This window comes from Oncorhynchus keta, unplaced genomic scaffold, assembly GCF_023373465.1.
Source record: "Oncorhynchus keta strain PuntledgeMale-10-30-2019 unplaced genomic scaffold, Oket_V2 Un_scaffold_584_pilon_pilon, whole genome shotgun sequence".
NCBI lineage: Eukaryota > Metazoa > Chordata > Actinopteri > Salmoniformes > Salmonidae > Oncorhynchus > Oncorhynchus keta.
Window position 1 is genome coordinate 672785 of NW_026290969.1, and position 27735 is coordinate 700519.

Sequence of the window (27735 nt, forward strand, 5' to 3'; positions counted from 1 at the left end):
CTACTCAACTCTACTCTACTTTTATTTTCTTTACTTCACTGTTCTGTCTAAACTTGTGAAACATAGACATCCCGAGTGGTGCAGCGGTCTAAGGCACTGCATCTCAGTGCTAGAGGCATCACTACAGTCCCTGGTTTGATTCAAGGCTGTATGACATCCGGCCGCGATTGGGAGCCCCATAGGGTGGCGCACAATTGGCCCAGCGTTGTCCAGATTAGGGGTAGGTCGTCATTGTAAATACGAATTTGTTCTTAACTGATTTGCCAAGTTAAATAAATAAAAATGTAATATGATTGGTTCAGATTTGGTCCGGCCAGGGCGGACTAACCAAATTTCAACTACTTATGGACGGCAGGTGCTTAGTGGGTGAGAATGCTTGTTACAGTAAATTGATAGAGGGTAGGTGTCAAGGAGAGTGAGAGGGAGGGATTGTCCAGATGGTTTTCACGGTTGGTCTTTGATCACCAGACAGCAGAAAAATTGAAAAAAAAATGCCAGTGGAAGGGAGAACAGTAGCAGGTGACCCATCTGGGGTTTGTGATTACTATGATTTCCCATTATAGCCAATTCGATTGCAGTAATTTCCTTATTGATTTGGTAATAGAATGAGTTTTAATCACTTATTAATTCATAAACAAACTTGATATCATTAGAAACACTAATAAATTGGTAGGTCTACCTTTTCTTGTTACTTCTGTGAACTTCTATTTTCCATGTGAGAGAGAAATGTGAAAATATCTTAAAATATATAGGGGTTGATAGGTTCAGAAACAGCAGGGGTTCAAACTTTAGAACCCAGTTCCTACATTTGAATAAAAAAAAATATTTTATCAAACAAAACTATGCTACATTTTATCTCTGGGACCCTCAGGATGACAACTCAGAGCAAGATTACTGAATGTAAGTACATTATTTACCTTCAAAGATTAATGCATCAAACCAGTTGCCGTGATCTCTCCTCAAACAATACCATGTTATTTTTTCACTGTAATAGTTACTGTAAATTGGACAGTGCCATTAGATTAACAAGAATTGAGCCTTTCTGCACATATAAGACATGTCTATGTCCTGGGAAACGTTCTTGTTACTTATAATGTCATGCTGATCACATTAGCACACGTTAGCTCAACCATCCTGGTGAAGCGACACCGATCCCATAGAGACCCATTTTCCATCAGTTTGAACAAAAATCTAAGCCATTGCTTATTCCACATTTTTAGGATGGAAAATGGTTGGAAAACATGTATATATGACTTAATTTTTTTTTTTTTAAAGAGACTCTTAGCTTTCATTTGACACTCAATTATTATACTATTTGACATGCTCTTAATAAAATAAAATCAAAGTTTATTTATCACATGCGCCGAATTCAACAGGTGTAGTAGACCTTACAGTGAAATGCATACTTACAGGCTCTAACCAGTAGTGCAAAAAAAGGTTTTGCGAACAATAGTTAAGTAAAGAAATAAAAACAACAGTATAAAAGACAGTGAAAAACAGTAGCGAAACTACATACAGTAGCAAGGCTATAACAGTAGCGAGGCTACATACAGACACCAGTTAGTCATGCTGATTGAGTCATGCTGATTGAGGCAGTATGTACATGTAGATATGGTTAATGTGACAATGCATATATGATGAACAGAGAGAAGGAGGAGCGTAAAGAGGGGTTGGCGGGTAGTGGGTGGCGGGACACAATGCAGATAGCCCGGTTAGCCAATGTACTGGAGCACTGGTTGGTCGGGCCAATGGAGGTAGTATGTACATGAATGTATAGTTAAAGTGACTATATATGATAAACAGAGAGTAGCAGCGAGTACAGAGAGTAGCAGCAGTGTAAAAGAGGGGTTGGGGGGCACACAATGCAAATGGTCCTGATTACCTGTTCAGGAGTCCTATGATTTGGGGGTAAAAACTGTTGAGAATACTTTTTGTCCTAGACTTGGCACTACGGTACCGCTTGCCATGCGGTAGTAGAGAGAACAGTCTATGATTGGGGTGGCTGGGGTCTTTGACAATTTTTAGGGCCTTCCTCTGACACCACCTGGTGTAGAGGTCCTGTATGGCAGGCAGCTTATCCCCAGTGTAGTGCCTTGTGGTCGGAGGCCGAGCAATTTCCGTACCAGGCAGTAATCGATGTTGCAGCTGTAGAACCTTTTGAGGATCTCAGGACTCATGCCAATTCTTTTCAGTTTCCTGAGGGGGGCATCTCATCAGGAAGTCCATGAACCAGTTGCAGAGGGTGCTGTTCAGTCCCAGGATCCTTAGCTTAGTGATGAGCTTTGAGGGTAATATTTTTTATTTTATTTGACCTTTTATTTTACTAGGCAAGTCAGTTAACAGTGGGTTAAATGCCTGTTCAGGGGCAGAACGACAGATTTTGTACCTTGTCGGGGATTTGAACTTGCAATCTTTCAGTTACTAGTCCAATGCTCTAACCACTAGGCTACCCTGCCGCACCGTTGAACGCTGAGCTGTAGTCAATGAACATTCTCACATAAGTGTTCCTTTTGTCCAGGTGGGAAAGGGCAATGTGGAGTACAATAGAGATTGCATCATCTTTGGATCTGTTTGGGCAGTATGCAAATTGGAGTGGGTCTAGGGTTTCTGGGATAATGGTGTTGATGTAGGCCATTACCAGCCTTTCAAAGCACTTCATGGCTACGGATTTGAGTGCTTACGTGTCTGTAGTAATTTAGGCAGGTTGCCTTTGTGTTCTTGGAGACAGGGACTATGGTGGTCTGCTTGAAACATGTTGGTATTAGAGACTCAATCAGGGACATGTTGAAAATGTCAGTGAAAACACATTGCAGTTGGTCAGCACATGCCCGGAGCACACGTCCTGGTAATCAGTCTGGCCTCGCAGCCTTGTGTATGTTGACCTGTTTAAAGGTCTTACTCAGGTCGGCTACAGAGAGCGTGATCACACAGTCGTCTGGAACAGCTGATGCTCTCATGCATGCCTGTGTTGCTTGCCTCCAAGCGAGCATAGAAGTGATTTAGCTTGTCTGGTAGGCTCGTGTCACTGACCAGCTCATGTCTGTGCTTCCCTTTGTAGTCTGTAATAGTTTGCAAGCCCTGCCACTTTGGACAAGTGTCGGAGCCAGTATAGTATGATTCAATATTAGCCCTGTATTGACACTTTGTCTGTTTGATCGTTCGTCGCAGGGCATAGCAGGATTTCCTGTAAGCTTCCGGGTTAGAGTCCCGCACCTTGAATGCGGCAGGTCTACACTTTAATTCAGTGCGAATGTTGCCTGTAATCTATGGCTTCAGGTTGGTATGTACGTACAGTCACTGTGGGGACGATGTCCTCGATGCACTTATTGATAAAGCCAGTGACTGATGTGGTGTACTCCTCAATGCCATCGGAAGAATCCCGGAACATGTTCCAGTCTGTGATAGCATAACAGTCCTGTAATTTAGCATCTGCTTCATCTGACCACTTTTTTAATGATCTTTATAGACCGAGTCACTGGTGCTTCCTGCTTTAATTTTGTAAGCAGGAATCAGGAGGATAGATATATGGTCGGATTTACCAAATGGATGGAGAGGAGAGGGAGAGCTTTGTACACATCTCTGTGTGCGGAGTACATTTGTTTCCCTCTGATTGCACATTTAACATGTTGGTAGAAATTTAGTATAAGTGATATAAGTTTCCCTGCATTAAAGTCTCTGGCCACTAGGAGCGCCGCCTCTGGGTGAGTGCTTTCCTGTTTGCTTGTTTCCTTATACAGCTGACTGAGTGCGGTCTTAGTGCCAGCATCTGTCTGTGGTGGTAAATAAACAGCCACAAAAAGTATAGCTGAAAACTTTTTAGGCAGGTAGTGTGGCCTGCAATTTATCCCAATATACTCTACTTCAGGAGAGCAAAATCTTCTGAATGTGTGAATTTGAAGGTAACTGTAGTCTTGTCGCCATGAGTGCAGCTCACACGGTTGGTGGGCAGTTTGTATAAACCCTGTGCAACAGGCTATATCCATGCAGGTATGGGCCTGCCTTATCTAGCTTTACTCTAGGTCTGCATCTCTCAAAACTATTCTGCCCCTTGTCCTCTCTGTAGCCCTGCCTCTTGGCCCAGTCCAAGCTTCTCAGTCCAGAGCCATAGCTATACCACCCTCTTCACATTAATCTATACTCTTACATCATCTAGCAGCCCTTACCCCACCCACAACCCCATCTTCATTACCAATCATACTCTTATGCAGTACCCCCCAACCCTATCCCCTGCCCCCTGCCCCCACCTTGGGTACAGTAGCAAGGCTATAACAGTAGTAACCCCATACCTCAGCCATTACAATATCCCTTACCGCCTGCCATAGCTCAGTACTTGCTGTGTTGATTTACACTCTTTTACAATACCTACAAGAGGCTGATCAGAATGCCTAGTCTTTTCAGGAGGGAGCATCTGCTGGTAAGAGTGTGTTACGTCCGTCGTCGGAATGAGACCAAAGCGCAGCGTGGAAAGTGTACATCTTTCTTTATTAATTAAATATGAACACCAAAAAAAAAAAAAAAAAAGATCAACAAACGCAAAGTTCTGCAGAGCTATACAGCAACTGTGCAAAAACATGATCCCACAAACTCAGGTGGAAAACAGGCTGCCTAAGTATGATTCCCAATCAGAGACAACGATAGACAGCTGCCTCTGATTGGGAATCATACCCGGCCAACAAAGAAATAGAAAACTAGAATGCCCACCCAAATCACACCCTGACCTAACCAAATAGAGAAATAAACAAGCTCTCTAAGGTCAGGGCATGACAGTGTGTGTGTGTGTATGTATGTGTGTAAAAGAGTTAGAGGGAGAAAGGGTTGAATGCTTGGGTTTTGGGGAAGAGGGAGATATTTAGACATAAAGAGAGAGCTTCAAAATGAGCAAAACCACCCAAAAATCTAAAAAGAATTTAAAAAATCCCAGTCCTCAAAGTAGACACCTGATGTGGTTTAATTATTTTGTTTTCTATTTAAAAAGTATGATTTTGAGAATGTAAACCTGAAAAAACAGGGAAATGGAAACCTGGAAAAATAAAAATGAAATTTGGAAAAAACTCAATGGAATCAGGCCAAAATGTAATGGATTTTATAGGGCCCTGGAGATGGAGACAGAACGAGATAAATAGAGGGAGAGAGAGGATATCAGAGTTGCTGTGGGCGGGGGCATGCATGCAGGGGGCTGTGGGGCTGCAGCCATTAGCCTCAGACAGGAGCTGGAGTGTGAATAGCTCACATTGGTTTAGGCTCTAAACTGGGCTGGACCTTTAATTTGCTTTGCTCTGCTTGTAGAGCTTTGAAGGAAAGAAAGCAGCTGCCTATAGCTGCCTGTGTGTGCCTGCATGAGCTAGCGGGGGAGTAGGGTAGGACTATGTTAACAGAAGAATGACTAGATGATCCATGGATGGTTTTGGGTGGAGGAAGACCCATAGATTTCAGCCTGTTTGGATGTATGCTGCTAGGAATATTTCTGTGGAATAAAAGAGAGGGAGAGGAGCAGGAAAGCCACTGAGGTAAATCTGTGACATTTACCTTTCCTCCTGTGTGTAGTGTTGCCCTAGCTTCTGAGATTAGCTGGTGGGGGTGGGGGATGAAAGATGGATAGAGCAAGAGAGAGGGGGAGAATATTTCTGTGCGTTAAGTTGAAATACTGATTGAATCCGTGCTTATGCAGATCTGTGGTGATATTGAACTGTGATGTGTTGTGTGTGTGTGATGGCTGAGCAGATTACATGTGCGTTTGTGAGATAACGAAGCTACTTGTCTGAGTGTGTGTGTTTTGTCTGTGTGCTGAGACAGTGTTTGAAAAGCGGAGTGGCTGATTTAAACGCTGATCTGTTCACACACTCGCCTATTGCTGAAGGACGTTATCCCGTATGGCTGCACAGTGTCTCTCTCTCTCTCTCTTGCTCTCTCTATATATATAACTCTCTGCCGGTGCCTGTCTACTAACCCCTAGCCCAATAATGGACTAAATGAGACTAACGTTACTCGTTATAGTCCAAAGACCTTACATGTTCTGTTTAAAGTCGAATTGGCGCTGGCAGCCAAAACAGCTAAACACTCCATCTAAACATGAATCGATTCTCAATTGCGGTACGGTTCTATAAACTTGAATCCATATACTTTCAGCTAACATCAGGATAATTTCACAAATGCAAAATACACACTTACTGTACAATGTTTTAACACAGTTGCAGCTGACAGTATTTTTCAGTGACAACACATTTGTGGTGTCCCTCTTCCGTTTATACACCGGTGTTCGAAGACGCAGATAGAATGGACAACGTGTGCTAATCACCTGTCTTTCATCTGTTTTCCGTAAACAAGCACTGTAACATGGATATATGGCAATATGGGAACCATAACCCTATAAAGGTGTGTAGTAATTTAACCTTTTAGTTTTTGAAAATAGTTTCTCGCTGTGGTCCTTCTGTAGCTCAGTTGGTAGAGCATGGCGCTTGTAACGCCAGGGTAGTGGGTTCGATTCCCGGGACCACCCATACGTAGAATGTATGCACACATGACTGTAAGTCGCTTTGGATAAAAGCGTCCGCTAAATGGCATATATTATTATATTATAAATGAAAGATACGTTCCTTATGTTTCCAAAACTGTGTTAACATTTAGAGCAAGGGTCGGGGCTCTTAACAAACCACCCCCGGTCAGAAGACCCAAACGTCAATAGGCGCTAAAGCGGTTAGCATCTATGAATGGGGTACTAACTCCCTCCTCTCTGTCTCACAGCTTACTCTTTAAAAATCAAATCAAATGTTATTTGTCACATAAACATGTTTAGCAGATGTCATTGTGGGTGTAGCAAAATGCTTCTGTTTCTAGCTCTAACAGTGCAGTAATTTGTAACAAGTATTATCTAACAATTTTACAACAAAACACACAAATGTAAAGGAATGGAATTAAGCATATATAAATATTTGGGTGAGCAATGTCAGAGCGGCATCAACTAAGATACAGTATTCCTGGTTGTAATGCTGGTGAGTTACCTCCACTCTGATATCCAAAAGTTCTTCCCGACTGTGTGTAATATGACTGTATGTAAAATTCTGGGCTAATAATGTAAGAAATAATTTTAAAAAACAAAATAATGCAAAGTTTCCTAAGAGCTAGAAGAATGCTAGCCCTATCTGTCAGCACCATTTGTTGTTCTAAATGGAAGGTTTAAAGCTCTTTTCTCCCTCTCTCATCCTGCATGCCTGTGCTGACCAAGCTTTTAGTAGGGACAGAAGAAAAAAGGGGAAAACTTATTTTGTGCATTTTAGCAAGGTATCTGGATAATTAAGCTTAAAAAATATACAGTACCAGTCAAAAGTTTGGACACCCTCATTTAAGTTTAAAAACAACAACTATTTTCTACATTGTAGAATAATAGTGAAGACATCAACTATGAAATAACACATGGAATCATGTGGTATCCAAAAAAGTGTTTAACAAATCAAAATATATTTTAGATTATTTTAAGTAAACACCCTTTGCCTTGATAACAACTTTGCAAACTCTTGGCATTGTCTCAACCAGCTTCATGAGGTAGTCACCTGTAATGTTTTCCCAACAGGCTTGAAGGAGTTCCCACAAATGCTGAGCACTCTATCACTCTCTTTATTGGCTCAAATAGCCTTTACACAGCCTGGAGGTGTGTTGAGTCATTGTTCTGTTGAAAAACAAATGATAGTCCCAATAAGCACAAACCAGATGGGATGGCGTATCGCTGCAGAATGCTGTGGTAGCCATGCTGGTTAAGTGTGCTTTAAATTCTAAATTAATCCCGACAGTGTCACCAGCAAAGCACCCCCACACCATCACACTTCCTCCCCAATGCTTCACGGTGGGAACCACACATGCGGAGATCACCTACTCTGCTTCATCTTGGTTCTATTGGAACTAACATGCTGATCACACCACTCACGTCACATGTGCGAGCGTTGCAAAATAAACTTACGCGTACATGTTATTCAATCATTGCACCCACACTGCTCGCGTGAGTCAACGAGTGTCTGTGTGGCCATGCTCTAAAATAGAACTTGGTTCTATTTGTGACTCTCGACGTGCTGCAATTTCCACCTCTCCCATCTCCTCATTGGTTTTTAGGAGCCATATACCCATGTGGGTGATTGAAAGATGAACTGAGATCCACACTCCAGTCCAGTCCTTATCGGTAATGCACGTTAAAGTTGGTTGCCAACCACCATATAAAGTCCAAATAAGAAGAAGAAGCTTGAAGGGGAAGAGATTACGAATACGAGATTACGAATAACAAACTCCCTTTTATCTGTGGATTAATTGTCAGAGTAGAGGACCTTGTGCATTTGACTGCTCCAGCTCCTTCAAGTTGGATGGGTTCCGCTGGGCTTTGACTAGGCCATTCCAAGACATTTAAATGTTTCCCCTTAAACAACTTGAGTGTTGCTTTGGCAGTATGCTTAGGCTCATTGTCCTGCTGGAAGATGAACCTCTGTCCCAGTCTCAAATCTCTGGAAGACTGAAACCGGTTTCCCTCAAGAATTTCCCTGTATAAGGCACCATCCATCATTCCTTTCATTCTGACCAGTTTTTTTAATGTAAAATTTAATTTCACCTTTATTTAACCAGGTAGGCTAGTTGAGAACAAGTTCTCATTTACAAATGCGACCTGGTCAAGATAAAGCAAAGCAGTGTGACACAGACAACAACACAGAGTTACACATGGAGTAAACAATAAACAAGCCAATAACACAAACAAGTCAATGACAGAGTAGATAAAAAAAGGGAAAAAAGTCCCTGCCGATGGAAAAACATCCCCATGATGCTGCCACCAGCATGCTTCACTGTGGGGATGGTATTCTCGAGGTGATGAGAGGTGTTTTTTTGCGCCAGAAAGCATTTTCCTTGATGGCCAAAAAGCTAAATTTTAGTCTCATCTGACCAGAGTACCTTCTTCCATATGTTTGGGGAGTCTCCCACATGCCTTTTGTCGAACACCAAAAGTGTTTGCTTATTCTCTTCTAATTAAGCAATTGCTTTTTTTCTGGCCACTCTTCAGTAAAGCCTAGCTCTGTGGAGTGTATGGCTTAAAGTGGTCCTATGGACAGATACTCCAATCTCCGCTGTGGAGCTTTGCAGCTCCTTCAGGGTTATCTTTGGTCTCTTTGTTGCCTCTCTGATTAATACCCTCCTTGCCTCGTCCGTGACTGTTGGTGGGCGGCCCTCTATTGGCAGGTTTATTGTGGTGCCATATTTTTTAATAATGGATTTAATGGTGCTCCGGGGATGTTCAAAGTTGTGGTTATTTTCTTAAAGCCCAACCCTGATCTGTACTTCTCCACAACTTTGTCCCTGACCTGTTTGGAGAGCTCCTTGGTCTTCATGGTGCCGCTTGCTTGGTGGTGGCCCTTGCTTAGTGGTGTTGAAGACACTGGGGTCTTTCAGAACAGGTGTATATATTCTGAGATCGTGTGACAGATCATGTGACACCTATATTGCCTACAGGTGGACTTTATTTAACTAATTATGTGCCTTCTGGAGGTATTTGGTTGCATCAGATCTTATTTAGGGGCTTTATAGCAAAGGGGGTGAATACATATGCACGCACCACTTTTCAATTTTTTAATATGTATATATTTTTTAAACAGGTCATTTTTTTTCATTTCACTTCACCAATTTGGACTATTTTGTGTATGTCCATGCCCATGTCCAATCCAAATAAAAATCCATTTAAATTACAGGTTGTCATGCAACAAAATAGGAAAAACGCCAAGAATGATGAATACTTCTGCAAGGCACTGTAATATTGCAATTGCACGGCATTACGTGAATGCCATTCAGGGCTCAGCCTCTACCTTGAAATTATTTGCTCTAGAACTGGCAATATAGTGAGGAAATTGTTAGAGAGAGGCACTTTGGATCGACTGTTTAGATCGCTCGAGCCAAAGGGTCTGAATGAATCTTGAATGATGATTATGCTCTTGCTTGAATAACCTGCAATTGCACGGCATTACGTGAATGCCAATCAGGGCTCAGCCTCTACCTTGAAATTATTTCCTCTAGAACTGGCAATATAGTGAGGAAATTATTAGAGAGAGGCACTTTGTATCGACTGCTTAGATCGCTCGAGCCAAAGGGTCTGAATGAATCTTGAATGATGATCATGCTCTTATTGCAAATATTGCTGTCAGGTTGCAAATCACAGCTGGCCTGGTACATTGTTTGTTGCCTCCATTCGGGATGCACTGTTTCAGTTTCAATGACTCAATATGCTGGACAAAAACGGACGAATGTAACTAACTAATGCTGGGGCTCCTGAGTGGCTCAGCGGTCAATGGCCGGTGTCACTAAAACTTAACAGAAATAGTAATAGTTAGTCAAGAACGCTCTAGATAACAAGTAAACAGCCTAACTAGCTCTGCTATGGCGAATGAAATGGTCAGAGTGAGATGTTCTCTCATTTGTGTCTGGAAGTAGCTAGCTAGCCAACATTATCCAGCTAACTTGGGTGCTTGGTTGGGACAAGTATGCGTTGGCAGGCAAACTGCAGAAGGACGTCCTTTGTTAGATTTTAGCTCATCTTGCTCTGGCTAGCATTAGTTGTTGATGTTGTTGATGTGCAAAACTGAGGGAGAGAGAGCCTACCTTTTCATGGTTGTTTGATCAACAAGACTGTAAAGTTCCCAAATGTAAGAGAACTCCCGAGGTGTTTACATATTTGCAGAAATCTATTCCGGGATATTTTGTGGCTTTTGGTAAATGTGTTTTAATGATCTAAAGCCGCATTGTTGTAACTGCCTATAAACACAAAGTTCAGTTTAAAGTTAAAGATGGCAGGCCCGTGTGGCAAATGGCTTGTTTGTATAAAGGCCTACTGTAGCTCTGAATGGCTATAGGACACGGGTCTGTGTATACTGCTCGTGGACAAGACAGATGTTTTTATTCGGTTTTGTTTACTGCAGGGTCTATTAATTGTCCAAACGCACAGACACTTTCCCACTCTATATTGGTATAGAATTTTCACAAATGCGTTAGTATATGTAATTCCCAAACCTTCTAAGAATTTATGAAAATGTAAGAATTACCATATGTAGGTAGTCGCTTGTCAGAAAATGTTTTAAAGGTGTCATTCTTCCTGGGGGTGTATATGAACAGATATTAATACGATTTCATGTTGCTGAAATGCTGTCAGTTCCACTTTAAATGCAACAATGTTTCACACACAAGTTAATTTCAAATAGTTGGCTAACAGCAACAATTGCGCTGCTCACCAGATGATGATAATTTGAAACGTAGCTTCTTGTTGAAAGTTATTCTTGAAAAGAGAGAAGCTAACAAATTAGCAACAACATCCTCTTTGTCACGCATAGGTGTAATAGGTGGCAGGGAAGTCAGGCGCAGGAGAGTCAAATGGAGTGTAAATATGGAATCTTTTAATAAAGTTCCAAGAGTATGCTCCATAACAATAAATGTACAAACAAACAAAACATGGGTACGAGGACCCGACGCGCACCTATACAAACAATCACACTACACTGACAACAAATCAATCTCCGACAAAAACATGAGGGGAAACAGAGGGTTAAATACACAACAGGTAATGAATGGGATAGAAAACAGGTATGTGGGAAGACAAGACAAAACCAATGGAAAATGAAAAAAGGATCAATGGTGGCTAGAAGACCGGTGACGTCGAACGCCGAGCACCGCCCGAACAAGGAGAGGCAACGACTTCGGCAGAAGTCGTGACACTCTTTGATAACACCTGCTACAACCTCTGCAAACTAGCCACACAACAAAAGCTACCGTCCTCTTCAATGTTAACCCTTTCCTTGTTTGAACAAATTGAACAAATGTAATCAGAACAACATTGAAAATAATTATAAAATTATCATTATTATTATTATTATTATTATCATAATTTTATAACTCATAAACTCTTCCCTGAAGGTGTAGAAGGCCCATTGTTCCCCACGGTAATAATAATAATAGAGTGGCTCTATTTTCCCTCAGCATGCATTTTTTCACTATTTAGAATGTCTAAAGAATCCATATGTCCTTCTGAAATATGAACACGGAAATACTGGATATTTTGAACTCTTATTATGGTGGTAATTTGAAAGAATTACGATCATGGTCTTGAATTTGTGACAATACAGAGGCGGATGCAAGATGCAAGCAACGATGGTTTAATGAATACAGTTTACAACAGCAACAGGACAGACAGACTGTACTCAGACGGAATCCGACCCAGGGACTAGGGCGCATCTTCCAATGATAGCATGCTGAGAAATCCAGGGGAGTGTGTCCGGATGGGTAGGAAGGAGCACAGCAGATAATCCACACAAGGGCGGCGAGAGAAGAGCACAGACACACGACACAACCTCAGGGAAGTAACAACGATCTGACAACAAGAAACACTGGTTACAGAACATATAAAGGGAAGATAAGTGGTTCCAGCTGGCGCAGACAATCAGGCCGAGATTGGGAACCACGCCCACACAAACACGGGAGAGAGAGAGAGAGAGAGAGAAAGAGAAAGAGAGGCAGTGGATTCATGAACCGTGACAGAATTGGACACGCATTTCTCTGATCTTGGTTTTGACTTGGTCTCGCCCCCCTCCGGTCTTGGTCTCGATTTGGACTCGGTTTGCTACGTTCTTGGTCTTGATTCAGTCTAGCTTTTGGTGGTCTTGAACACAACACTGGCTACTACTGACAGTATTGATATTATTGGCATGTTTGATTGACATGATGAGTGGGACACTCACCTGCGAGGGTATATAGTTGCCACCCACATTTTATCCTACTCAAGGCTAGGATGAAGGTGATTCATGCCAAAACGTAAGCCAATTCTTTACTTGTCCCATCAATAAATCTATCAGATTTATGCAGTAACAGAGTTCTTCTTTTTCTTTATTCTCCCAGTCACCAGGTGAAGTATCCCGGGGTAAGAAATGTTTTTGTGATTTCAATCACTGGATTACCCCTTTTCTGTTTAAGCTGGCTAGAAGCGCATTTGGGTATACCTTCTTGGCATGTAACCTCTGTTGCTCTTCAGAAGTAAAATGAGGAGTTGGAAAGGGAAATACATACTTGTAGGCCATAGCCATGAGTTTCAGGGCGAAGGCCGCATTTGGAATCAACTTCACCTTAGAGTTGCCCGGGTCGAACTGAGTAAAGGAAAGCTGTGCGGATAACGCATTGATTTCTTCCACACATTTAGCTGACGCCAAGCCATGAGCAGGGATGTTTTGTAGGAGAAGATTTTCAGATCCATCGACTCCAGAGGCTCAAACAGGGCAACACACAGTGCCTCCAAAACCAGCGCCAAGTTTCATTTGGGCACGATAGGTTTAGAGACCAGTCTGAGACAACTTACACCTTTCAGGAACCGCACCACCAGGGAGTGAGCCTCCTTTGAGGTTCCGTCAATTCCCACATGACACACTGAGACAGTGACCATGTACACTTATAAAGTGGAGAATACTTGAAAAGCTCCTGTAGGGACATAAGGATGATCCTCGCAAAGCACTGAAAAGGAAGACGTCCCAGGGCAGGCGTTCCTCTCCCCTTACTCGCACCACAGAGTCGATGAGTACTCGGAGTGATTTCGACTGGTTCCCCCACAGCAAAATGGCTTGAAAAGGGGTGTGAGTAAGGGTAGAGGAAAAGATCTCTGCATGGCCCATGAAAGTACTCCTACCAGTGAGCCTGGTCTTTTAGTGGAGACAAAGTGACCAGTAGTCGCGCAATACAGGCAACTCTTAGTGTGAAGCCTGTATAGCCATTCACCTGGAGACAGCCTAGCTCTGCCTAGATGCATCAGCTCGGGAAGAGGTGAATCAGCCGACTTCGGGGAGACTCTCTGGGGAACTTGGGTAGCCTCGGGTTCTCTCGGCAACGGAGCTGTCAGGGACTTCCAAGATGCCTCGGAGGCGAGGTGGAATCCTTGGGAGGATGAATGAAATCTCCTCTCCTCTCCTTTCTTCATTCCTGTAGTCGCCCATTGATCCGAATGGTCAAGGTGATGAGCGAGTCAAGATCCGTCTGTTCCCAGGCTGCAAGCTCGTCCTTTACTTCCTCCGATACTTCGTGCAGGAAATTGTCGAACAACGGTTCCAGGCACTCTCAGCTGCCAAGGTGCGGAAATCCACCACATAGTCTGCCACACTGCGAGAGTCTTGCCGAAGCTGGAGTAACTTCCAGGCAGCATCTCTCCCGGACAATGGAGCATCAAAAACATTCTTTACCTCCGCCACAAACTCCTCCAGACTGAAGCATATTGTTGGGACTGTTGTTCCCGTACTGCCGTAGCCCAGGCGAGAGCCCTCCCGGACATTAGCGTGATGAGGTACGATGTCTTACAGCGGTCCGAGGGGAAGGAGGAGTTAATGAGTTCCGAGAGCCAATCTGTCATCCAACAATTAGTAGCCCGGCTACTGTAGGTGTGAATATCCCCTTAACTTAAGTTTTACACAGTATCTGTTAATCAACATATTTATGCTTTCGTTAATGAAATAACGATAAAAAATACTTTCAAAATGCAGTTGTTTATTTCAACTACTGTACAGTACATATCAGCTATATTTTAGTTGCACTCCCCCCCCAGCTCCCAGCACCATATTTTTCTAACGGAAACCTTGAGGGTTTCGTTTTTTGTTTTTCTTGGAAAAGAAACACCATAATATTAATCAAATTAATTAATCTACATTTCTTTAAATCAATCCCATATACCTTGTTCTTACAAAAAAAGGTTTTAAATTCTCGAGTGCAGCCAATATTAAAAACTGTCAAATGCTTCTCAAAAATGCCTTCTGGTGGTCAAACTAGCACTAACTAGCATTAATGGCAACAATGGCTGACAATTAAATAAGGTGTAATAGAATTCTACTGCAGCCCGCAAGGTGTGATGCAGTATGACGCAACTTTTAAAGGTGGAACGACTCGTATGTATGTATGTATGTATGTATGTATGTATGTATGTATGTATGTATGTATGTATGTATGTATGTATGTATGTATGTATGTATGGAGCATAATGTATTTACACTTTTATTCACATGTTATCAAGTACTGGTGACAAATAGTTAGATTGTAATGGACACCTATGATGTAGGTAAAATATTTTTTTGAAGGTTGTACTGATTATAATGAGCTAATGCTAAGCTATTTGCCAGCTATGTGTATGCGTGGCGCCATGTTTGTTGACATTATACGAATTATTCTGGGTGTCACGTTAACATCTGTCAGACCAAATATGTTATAATGAGTATGACCGCTTGTGTTATGTCAATCTTTACTCAGTTAGCGCTAGGACAAATGTAGCCTAGATTTCACGGTTTGGATGATTGTGTTATGCTGTCCCTACTTCTGTGAATGTCTGAACATTGTATCCAAAAATAAACTGGTCACATTCTGGACATAACTTTATAAGGACCGTGTTTGTGCAAAATGTTTCTGTGAAAAAACAGTGTGGCCAACTCGAATGCTGATTGTTGCGTCAATTGAAACTGGACGTTCCAAATAAGCGTTCTAAACAAACCAGTTTGAGTATATGCTGCAGGGACCACTGTAGAATGATCACATCCATTTGTTGGTACGTGTAAAAACATAAAAGAAATGTGCAGGTTTTAGTGTCCCAATAGTATCTCCCCATAGAATGGCAATACATTTAAATAATGGTAGCTAATAAACATCAATTGTATATTCAGGGTCAGCTATTTGTTACATGTTCTTTTTCTTTATAACGATGCACTCCAGCAATTTTTCCTACTTTTCCTGTTGAAAAACAATATCTTATGTATAAATACAGTAATATACACTCACTCCCCAAATGTGCCATGTCATGAGGATACCTGGACCACCTATTGAGATATGCCTTTTGTTAAGTAAATCAGGGGTTAAATGAGGTGAAAAGGAGACTGGAGTGCGACTTTAACCCTGTCTACAGCACTAGCATCTATTCTGTCTTTGCTGCAGTGATGCTCAGTAATTTACATAGAAAACATCCACTGTTTTGTGCTGCTAATGTTATCCTCAGGTCAGTTGTACTAAGCTGAGAAATGTATCTGGTACAAGACACATACAATCTCCCCCCACGCATACACACTCCAAACCAGCAGGGGTTAAGAGTGGCAGATGGTTGGCTGGGTGTGTGTGTGTGTGTGCGCGCGCGTATGTGTGTTTTTGCATGCGCGTGTGTGTATCAGACAATGAGTGGAAGCTGCCCAGACTAATAACAGGAGGAAGTCGATTCAAGGTATCAGATGTCACCAGACAGAGAGTAAATATTTCACCTGTATTTGTCTCTTGGTGTGTGAGTGTCTGCATACATTCTAGATGTTGCAACTGCTATACATTCTGAGGAAAATATATTGTGTCTGTGAGAGCTTGATTATGGAGAACCAGTGCTGCTGCTGTTGTGGTGTACCATCAAAGCGAATCAGGGGCTCATTTCTGATTTTAAAAACAAGCTATTAAATCTGGATAATCGTGTAACTACGATGAGCAATATCCAGTTCTTAATCATTTAAAATGTGTAAATGCACAGTACATAGACCCTTCAAAAAATAGCAAAGACACTAGAAGGTCAGTGGAATATCCACTCTATGGAAAGTTGTGCCAAGTTAGCATTTCCTCAGCTCCTGGTAACCAGCTCCACAGGTTACAGCAGGCCTATGGGAGGGAGATCACGGTGTGAAAGGAACTTGAGGTGCTTCTACATACTTTGGGGAAATGTAAGATAAACTTGCTTCCATTCTCTCAGAATACATCCATTTGATTGGTTTGCAAGGTAAGTGCCACACAAAGCAGGTGTCTTCATTGCCTCTTCTGTTGAAGGCAGAGTTCTTGAGGTGTTTTGGGGATCAGATCATATCAAATCAAACTTTATTTGTCACATGCTCCGAATACAACACGTGTAGACCTTACGTGAAATCCTTCCTTACTTAACCAACAATGCAGTTCAAGAAAGAGTTAAGAAATATTTAACCAATAAACTAGATGAACAAATTATAAAAAGTAACAATAAAATAACAATAATGAGGCTATATACAGAGGGTATATGGTACTGGTACCAAGTCAATGTGCCGGGATACAAGTTTGTCGAGGTAATTTGTACATGTAGGTTGGCGTAAAGTGACTACGTAGAGATAATAAACAGCGAGTAGCAGCAGTGAAAAAAATTCATGAGGGGGGGAGTCAATGTAAATAGTCCGGGTGGCCATTTTGATTAATTGTTCAGCAGTCTTATGGCTTGGGGCTTGAATCCGTTAAGGAGCCTTTTGGTCCTAGACTTGGCCCTCCGGTACCGCTTGCTGTGAGGTAGCAGAGAGAACAGTCTATGACTTGGGTGACTGGAGTCCTTGACATTTTTTCGGGCTTTCCGCTAACACCGCCAAGTATATAGGTCCTGGATGGCAGGAAGCTTGACCCCAGTGATGTACTGGGCTGTTACTCACTACCCTCTGTAGTGCCTTACTGTCAGATGCAGAGCAGTTGCCAGACCAGTTGGTGATGCAAACGATCAGGATGCTTTCGATGGTGCAGCTGTAGAACTTTTTTGAGGATCTGGGGACCCATACCAAATCTATTCAGTCTCCTGAGGGGGAAAAGGTTGTTGTGCAATCTTCATGATTGTCTTGGTATGTTTGGACCATCATAGTTCATTGGTGACGTGGACACCTGTTGGGGCCTGTTCGGCCTGCCTTTTCCTGTAGTCCACGATCAGCTCCTTTGTCTTGCTCACATTGAGGGAGAGGTTGCTGTCCCAGCACCACACTGACAGGTTTCTGACCTCCTCCCTATAGGCTGTCATCGTTGTCGGTGATCAGGCCTACCACTGTTGTGTCATCAGCAAACTTAATGATGATGTTGGAAACGTGTTTGGCCATGAAGGCATGGGTGAACAGGGAGTACAGGAGGAGACTAATCACACACCCCTGAGGGGCCCCAGTTTTGAGGATCAGCATGGCAGACGTATTGTTGCCGACCCTTACAACCTGGGGTTGGCCCGTCAGGAAGTCTATGATCCAGTTGCAGAGGGAGGTGTTTAGTCCCAGGGTCCTTAGCTTAGCGAGGAGCTTTAAGGATGGTGTTGAACGCTGAGCTGTAGTCAATGAACAGCATTCTCACATATGCATGTATGTATGTATGTATGTAGAAAAATGACAGTCAGCGAGGTGATGGTTTAAGGTGGCTTCAAGCTCTATTCTGTTGATCTACGTGCATGCGTGGGTGGAGCTGCTTTTTTGTGGGGGGGGCAGCGGACTCCTTTCATTGCTTTCCACCCAGAGAGGAAGTCTGCCTTGTGTAGTGTATATCCACTAGGGGCCTTGAAGAGTCGGAGTAGCTTACCAAGCAAGAGGGACCGAGGCACTCTTTTTGACTCTAGTTAGTGACAACGTTTCAACTTCTAGATTTGGTGTTATATGCCTGTTAACAAATGCACGTTACATGTCAGGTTAGTCTGGTATTCTATGCTTTACGACACTACTTTTTAGCCACAGAACAAACATCTATCTTCTTTAATTGCAATCGATAGAGCTTGAACTGCTTTTACTACTTAGGAGAAGAAAGAAAGACTAAGAAAATGGCATGTTTGTCCACAGAACACTGCAAGAGGGGATGATGGAGAATACTTGTCTCTTGTCCAACATATGCGAAGCATTGACGAGGAAAGACATTTGAAACAAATTTGGATGTCGGTTGCCAGATTTGACGACTTGATTCAGCGGCTTGCCCCTCACATCTCACACAAGAGAACTCACAGCTTGCCCGTAAGTGCTGCAGAAAGGCTGTCTGTGACACTTCGGTTTTTGGAGAGTAGCAGCACACAGCAAAGTGGCAGCGAGTTGTAAGGTAGTAATCTCAAGAGTTTCGGCCATCGACACGCAAGTCTATCTGGCATGTCCTGAAGAGGATGTTATTGCTTAGCCCTCCACGGAACAATGGGCAGACATTGCCAACGATTTTGGGGATTGTTGGAATAATCTGTTTTGTTAAGGAGCTGTCGACGGATAACATGTTCGCATCCGAGCTCCGGCAAACTCAGGAAGTGATTACTACAACGACAAGTGTTTTTTTCTCAATGGTCCTGATTAGAGTCTGCGATGCAAGGTACTGCTTCACCATGATCGACGTTGGGTGCATATGGTTGGGATATACAGGAATCTTCTCACGAAGAATGTTCGGCTCCTAACTTATTGCAGGCCAGCTGCCGCTACCAAGACCAGAGTGCTGGCTGGGGACCCAAACACAATAAGAATGGCTGTCCAGCTGTAGACAATAAGGCTAGACCCTTGAGGCATTAACCTCATCTACAGCGCCTTGCAAAAGTATTCATCCCCCTTTGCGTTTTTCCTATTTTGTTGCAATACAGCCTGTAATTTACATGTATTTTTATTTGGATTTCATGTAATGGACATACACAAAATAGTCAAAATTGGTGAAGTGAAGTGAAAAAATAACTTGTTTAAAAGGTGTCTAAAATAAACAACGGAAAAGTGTGCGTGCATATGTATTCACCCCCTTTGCTATGAAGCCCTTAAATAAGATCTGGAGCAACCAATTACCTTCAGAAGTCACGTAATTAGTCAAATAAAGTCCACCTGTGTGCAATCTAAGTGTCACATGATCTGTCACATGATCTCAGAATATATACACCTGTTCTGAAAGGCCCCAGAGTCTGCAACACCCCTAAGCAAGGGCCAACACCAAGCAAGCGGCACTGTGAAGACCAAAGAGCTCTCCAAACAGGTCAGGGACAAAGTTGTGGAGAAGTACAGATCAGGTTTGGGTTAAAAAAATATCAAAAACTTTGAACATCCACCGGAGCATCATTAAATTCATTATAAAAATATTGAAAGAATATGGCACCACAACAAACCTGCCAAGAGAGGGCCGCCCACCAACACTCACAGACCAGGCAAGGAGGGCATTAATCAGAGAGGCAACAAGACACCAAATATAACCCTGAAGGAGCTGCAAAGCTCCACAGCGGAGATTGGAATATCTGTCCATAGGACCACTTTAAGCTGTAAACTCCACAGAGCTGGGCTTAATGGAAGAGTGGCCAGAAAAAAAGCCATTGCTTAAAGAAAAAAAATTGCAAAAACATTTGGTGTTCACCAAAAGGCATGTGGGAGACTCCCAAACATATGGAAGAAGGTACTCTGGTCAGATGAGACTAAAATGTATATTTTTGGCCATCAAGGAAAATGCTGTCTCGTGCAAACCCAACACCTCTCATCACCTCGAACAACATCCCCACAGTGAAGCATGTTGGTGGTAGCATCTTCAAAGTGGTACGCATGATGCGTAAATCAAATGAAACAACCCCCCCCCCAAAATCTATTTTATTTCCAGGTTGTAAGGCAACAAAATAGGAAAAATGCCAAGAGTGTGAATACTTTCGCAAGCCACTCATGTACAAAGAAGTACGAGTTTACTGATTGACTGATTCAAAACAGTAATATTAACCAAAAATTACCCGGACAAATACATTTGCAGACCTTTTTAGATATTTATCTATCACAAGTGGAAAACAGTGCAATGTTAAACACAATATAATTCACAGGTGAAAAGTGTGATTAAATTACAAAACATTTGAGAAAAAAAAATGCAAAGTTAACACCAGTAACATGTGAATGAGGAAATAAGTATAAGAAACATGAAGAAAAAAACAGTAAATTACCCACCAAAACAAAAAGAAACACAACTGATTTTGCATCAGATGGAGGGCTCTGTCTCACTTGAGAGCAGACGGAGTGGACACAGTACTGAACGATGGTCCTGTGAAAAGGACATCAATTCCCTGACAAACGGGAGATGTTATTCAGCAGGAATCCATGGTGCCATGATGTCGTAGACAACATTTGCTGGACACTGATGATGTTTCTGTAACTCCTGCTGCCATTTCTTGAAGTCATCCACCCGCTGCGTATGTCAGTGTCCAAATGATCCTCAGGTGTCTTCCTCTTCCAGCCATTGGAGCTGAGTCGGGGAGACGGGGTGGAGGTTGATGGAGTTTCAGGGCAGAGAGAAATGGGGCACCTGGACGGTGGGTTGGGTGTTGGTGAGAAGGGCCTGGGCGTTGGAGAGAGGTGCCGGAGAGGTGACGAACCAGGCCGGGGAGATGAGTCAAAGGGAGATGAACCACCTCGGCTCCTTCTCTGGACTGTCCAAAACACAATTAGAACACAATACAAGCAATCATAAAACATCTCCATCGGCTCCTTTGAGTTACATTGTTTACCCCCCAAAAAATGATTTCATAAACATCTCAATCTAATTAACACGCGTACATAAGCTCTGTTTTCATATGTTTTCAGAGGTTTGCACTAGCCTTGCTAATCATTATGATAACAACCTATGCAATAAATATGTCCCACTCATAGTTTCTCCCATCCCGAAAAATGCTGATTTCACATGTTCTAACTAGGTCTGCTAGACATAAAATCACAAGCACACAAACTGTACAAAAGGACTCGGCTGCGTCAGGAGTGCATTCCGTATCTGGCATATTGGTGTCTGTCTGACGATGCTTCACAAGAACACGAAGCCAGTCCTGTTGTCTGATACCACTGGCAGCTCCACTCCTCGTCTCCGTCAACCCTTTTCAGATTGCGAACCTGCTGGTCCCGAATCTTTCTCCGTGTTTCTTATCGGTGGTCAAATGTTGTGATATCTCCCTCCAGTGGTTGTTTTTGGCTTGCTTGTCTGAAAACAAGCGTATTGAAGGGTTGTAAGGGTTGTCATATTGTCTCACCAGCCCACACAGATGCTCCTCCTCTGGACATAGCCATACAGTAATTGCACTGCACTCCATCAGCCCTGTTTGCATATTGTCTGTATATCCCTTTAGGTGTTTTCAAACCTTATAACAGTCATCTCTTTACTCTATTGAGAGGTTGAATTATTAGGGAGTTTCAGCACTCTGAAGGTCCTTTGCTTGTGCATGTAGGATACACTACAGTACATGTAATGTTGCCTCAGTCACATCATGCTCTCAAGAGGTGGCTTTGGTCACTTTTAGAGAACGCAAACAGTCACTGGGTCACACCAGTTAAATATTTAGTCGGCATGCACAGACAACCCGCCTTCTCTCTCAGTACTGTATCAACTACCACAACTAGTGACATCCTGCAAGTTCCTATCCCTACACTACACAAGTAATGGCACTTAGACCAACAATGTTTTTAGTTTTTTATTGACAATAAAATAAGATTTACTCTGGTATGGGTGTATTATAGCTAGTTGTATTTTCAATGGCAAGTAATTCTGTTAGGCAGGAAGGTGAACTGGAAAATCCGAGTGCACTACAATTGCTTGGAATAATAATGCATAATTTATGCATGTCGTTCCATTTAAATCGGTAAGTCTTTCCTGAACTATGTTGTCTCTAACTAGTAGTAATAACATGGGAGACGTGGAGAGCCATATTGGTTGGTAGCCCATTGCCATCTCACAGAGCTGCCATTGTAATTCACCGTGACCCATATACAATACACATACATTATAGGGCTCAGAGTTGTACCTGGTCAGATCACATTGCCAGTGTATACCTAACTGTTATTACTGATGAATCTATAGGTATTGTATATACACTATTTTGATTAAGCCGGAGCAGTTTGGGAATAATTCCCCTCTCTGCATCTTGCATATGGCTGTGACAAGATAACACAATGCACACACGTCTATGAATAACTTAGTGATGTCACTGGCATATTCACTCTGATATTCACTTTAAAACTCAAGACTCATCACAAAGACTTCCTGAAATAGACTCTTTTTTGAATTGTTGAATAGTATCAGTACTGAAATGCTATTTTGGGATATAGCATTTTTTTTAAAGGAGATTTCACAATTTGCCCCCCACTACACAGACAAAGTGGGGCCCTGTGGATTGTGAATGATTCAGTAGCCAGATGGCTTGAAAATCCGCTTTTTCTCATACCTGACAAAATGGAGGCTGAATGTTGTTCCCAAGAGCTCATGTGTTTACATTCTATTATGGGATGTTGGAATTCAACACTCCCACAAAGAATCCCAAATATTATGCCTCAAATGATGATTTCCAATAATGGGATTGGAGTTATTGTATATTCATAAGTGTTTTATTCTAGTAATTATATAGATTGATGTTGCATCATACAAATTCTATATAATGTGTGTATGTGTGTGTGTGTGTGCATTACAAAATTATCAAAGTTGGAGGCCGTTCCTTCTCTTGCTAGAACAAAAGACATACCTGCTGTGTATCGACCTGGTAATGAAGAAACTCCCGATTCTACTTGTAGAATCCCAATGCTCAGCAGTGGTCGACTTGACTTTCAGCCAATCAGAGAGCGCTAACCTCCATGTGGAGAAGCCGACAGGAGTGACAAGAAAAATTAAAGAATAATGAAAAAGAAATAGGGGCCTTTCTGGTCCAATCCTTGTTCTAACTAAAACAATAAAGCTGCATAATATTTTTTTTCCTAGATCAAGTGTTTTACTCTTTTATGTCTAGCTAAGGAGTTTTGTACTTGAAGAAGGATTTTTTTTGTTAGGTTTGATAATGTGCACTAGCTTATTAGCGAGTGTAAGGGTTTTCCTGTGGTGAAGGAGAAGTGGACCAAAATGCAGCGTGGTGGTTATTCATGTTCTTTAATAAAGGAACGAGACATGAAATAACTAACAAAACAATAAATGTGCGAAAACCTAAACAGTCCTATCTGGTGCAAACACAGAGACAGGAACAATCACCCACAAAACCTAACACCAAACAGGCTACCTAAATATGGTTCCCAATCAGAGACAATGACTAACACCTGCCTCTGATTGAGAACCATATCAGGCCAAACATAGAACTAGACAAACTAGACATGTAACATAGAATGCCCACTCCGCTCACACCCTGACCAACCAGAACATAGAAACATACAAAGCAAACTATGGTCAGGGTGTGACAGCTAGCTAGCTAACTTTCACTTGCTAACTGAGAAAGGCAGTCACACAAACTTCATATGAAACAAATTGGGTGGTAAGTGCACCACAATGCACACCACACCACATGCTTTACTAATCTCTCCCCTGTTGCTTGTAACATTAAAATTCATTATACTTGTTTCCTTGAAGCAGCTGCCTGTAGCTGGTTGCCGAGAGTCAATGCAGTGTCTTTACTTTACCAAGCTAGAACAACAGCTCGCGAACTAGTGAATCATGCAAAAAATGTTGCTAATGTTAGCCAGCAAGATAAACATGTAAAGTCAGCAAAAAAAGAAACGTCCCTTTTTCAGGACCCTGTCTTTCAAAGATAATTCGTAAAAATCTAAATAACTTCATAGATCTTCATTGTAAACTGTTTCCCATGTTTGTTCAATAAACCATAAACAATTAATGAACATGCACCTGTGGAACGGTCTTAAGACACTAACCGCTTACAGACGGTATGCAATTAAGGTCACAGTTATGAAAACTTAGGACACTAAAGAGGCCTTTCTCCTGACTCTGAAAAACACCAAAATAAAGATGCCCCGGGTCCCTGCTCATTTGCGTGAATGTGCTTTAAGCATGCTGAAAGGAGGCATGAGGACTGTGGCCAGGGCAATAAATTGCAATGTCCGTACTGTGAGACGCCTAAGACAGCGCTACAGGAAGACAGGATGGACAGCTGATCATCCTCGCAGTGGCAGACCACGTGTAACAACACCTGCACAGGATCGGTACATCCGAACATCACACCTGCGGGACAGGTACAGGATGGCAACAACAACTGCCCAAGTTACACCAGGAACACACAAACCCTCCATCAGTGCTCAGACTGTCTGCAATAGGCTGAGAGAGGCTCGATTGAGGGCTTGTAGGCCTGTTGTAAGGTAGGTCCTCACCAGACATCACCCGCAACACTGTTGCCTATGGGCACAAACCCACCATCGCTGGATCAGACAGGACTGACAAAGTGCTCTACACTGACGAATCACGGTTTTGTCTCACCAGGGGTGATGGTTGGATTCATCGTCGATGGAATGAGCATTACACTGAGGCCTGTACTCTGGAGCGGGTTCGATTTGGAGGTGGAGGGTCCGTCATGGTCTGGGGCGGTGTGTCACAGCATCATCAGACTGAGCTTGTTGTCATTGCAGGCAATCTGTGCGTTACAGGGAAGACGTCCTCCTCCCTCATGTGGTACCCTTCCTGCAGGCTCATCCTGACATGACCCTCCAGCATAACAATGCCACCACGCACAGAACGAGCAGTATGGCTGATTTCCTGCAAGACATGAAAGTCAGTGTTCTGCCATGGCTAGCAAAGAGCCCGGATCTCAATCCCATTGAGCACATCTGGGACCTGTTGGATTGGAGGGTGAGGGCTAGGGCCATTCCCCCCAGAAATGTCTGGGAACTTGCAGGTGCCTTGGTGGAAGAGTGGGGTAACATCTCACAGCAAGAACTGGCAAATCTGGTGCAGTCCATAAGGAGGAGATGCACTGCAGTACTTAATGCAGCTGGTGGCCACACCAGATACTGACTGTTACTTTTGACCCCGCCTTTGATCAGGGACACATTATTCCATTTCTGTTAGTCACATGTCTGTGGAACTTGTTTAGTTTGTCTCATTTGTTGAATCTTGTTATGTTCATACAAATATTTACACATTAATTAATTAATTTTAAGTTTGTTGAAAATAAACGCAGTTGACAGTGAGAGGGTGTTTATTTTTTTGCTGAGTTTATGTATGGGCTGTATGTGATTATGGAGAGTGAATTTGAATTGTTTATTTTTCATCTTGCAAGCTAGTTGTGGCCATCTGGCTAGTATCAGCAAGGGCTTTCTACAACAATTGAAACATTAGCGCAGCTAGCTACCTATCTAACATTGACTTGACCACAAAGCAACACACACACACATGCATTGCCAAAAAACGCTAATTCCACCTTCTGTTTTTTTTAACAAGGCTGAGTGGCTGACGACTTCAAGGTATTTTTTGTGTGTACACAAGTCTCATTAGGTCGTTACCTAACGTTTTCATATGAATGCTCCAGTGATGTGCAAGGACTGTTTCCATTCCCTTAATGTGAAACTGAACTTACCCAGAACGTTGTTATTACTTACTCAGAATATTCAATATGACTATTCTAGACACGTTCCATTGGAACGTGGAAGTGTCCAGTTTTCTGAGGCTAAGCAGAATATTCCATCAACGTCACACCAAACATACACCGAACATGGTTGCCATGTTCTCAAAATATAAGATATGAATATTCTAGACCAGACATGGGCAAACTACGGCCCGCGGGCCACATACGGCCCGTTAGGCTTTTTAATCCGGCCCGCCGAACTTGTCCAAATTATAGTAAAAACCTCCTTTTTTCCCCTTTCCCTGCAATGCCCACGTTTCCCCAATAGATGGCGCACTCAAAACACATTGACCGTTGTTGGAGTGGCGCGTATTTCTCTTTATTTCACTTTAATTTTCACTTCGTTTCACGTCACCATTAAGCCCTTCTGTGAAAATGAGCGGACCAAAGAGAAGGAAAGTGGACAGCGAATGCCGAGTGTTTAATAAGGAGTGGACAACAAAATACTTCTTCACTGAAGTCCGATCAACGGCTGTATGTCTGATATGCCAAGAAGCTGTTGCGGTTTTCAAAGAGTACAATATCAGCCGTCACTTTGCCACGAAGCATGCAAACTATGCTAGCAAGCAGTCAACACAAGAACGGGCGGCTACTGCTCAGAGGTTGGCAGCTAATTTACAGAGTCAACAGAACTTGACTCAACAAAAGCCCATCACAGATCCAAGTTAACTGACCAACACCTCAGATCTGTCCTGAGAATTGCCACAACAAAACTAACTCCAGACTTTGATGCACTGGCAAAAAAGGGAGACCAACAACACTGTTCCCACTGAAATGGTGAGTTTTTTCTGCTGTGTTATGAAAAAATGCATATGGAAAGTTTGGAAGTGCGTCTTTTAATTAAGAGCAATGCGCATTTACGCACAGCAGCGGTACAGTAGCTTAATTAACACGCCGCACATCGCTCTTAATTTAAATTTAAAATTTCAGCTGCAGGTAGGATATTTAATACAGCCTATGTCTGTGTGCTTGGCAACGATACACGTGTACTGTTTGCGCGTGAAGGCGAGGGCGTCCGTGGCGAGTTTGTAGAGCGCGCGGTCAGGACAATCCATCCATGATTTTGCGGAGTTTAACACAAGTAGATATTATTGAGCTTGAGTATTTCGTTGTGTAATAATATGTTTTGAATGTTGAAAGTGATTCCATTTTTCAATAAATGTCGATTTCTTTAACTGTGCACCTTCGATTGAAACTTATTAAAAACAGACGCAATCTTGATTGCGAAATAGTATGTAAATGCCATATCTTGCATATTCCTTGAGACAAATGTATTAACTGATAAGGGCTATTTTTCACATTTGAAAGACAGTTAATAAATTGGGTTGTAGTGTTCTTACTGTGCTATGAGGTTTGCACACACTACAATTAATGCTTTAGTATATCCGGCCCAAACACTCCCTCCAAATGCTCCTGGCCCGGCCCCTCTGTCAAATTTTAGAACCCATTGTGGCCCGCGAGTCAAAAAGTTTGCCCACCTCTGTTCTAGACACTTTTTTGTACATTCTGGGTAAGTTCGGATTGACATTAAGGGAATGCTACTCTCTAACTCTTAATGGCAAAACATGCTAAATAGGTTCTCGGGAGGTTTTTGCTAACATACATAGAATGTTCCCCTAACTAACTGAAAACTGGACACT

The 27735-nt window shown here is 42.4% G+C and overlaps 1 protein-coding gene across 1 annotated transcript in view; it reads left to right on the forward strand.

The window, feature by feature from the left end:
• The first annotated feature begins 5221 nt into the window (after positions 1-5221).
• LOC118361435 (membrane-associated guanylate kinase, WW and PDZ domain-containing protein 1-like) overlaps positions 5222-27735 on the forward strand; it is a 125687-nt gene continuing 103173 nt past the window's right edge. The window contains exon 1 of the mRNA XM_052517162.1: positions 5222-5507. The gene's annotated coding sequence lies outside the window, so the exon portion shown is untranslated. The remainder of the gene's footprint in view (positions 5508-27735) is intronic.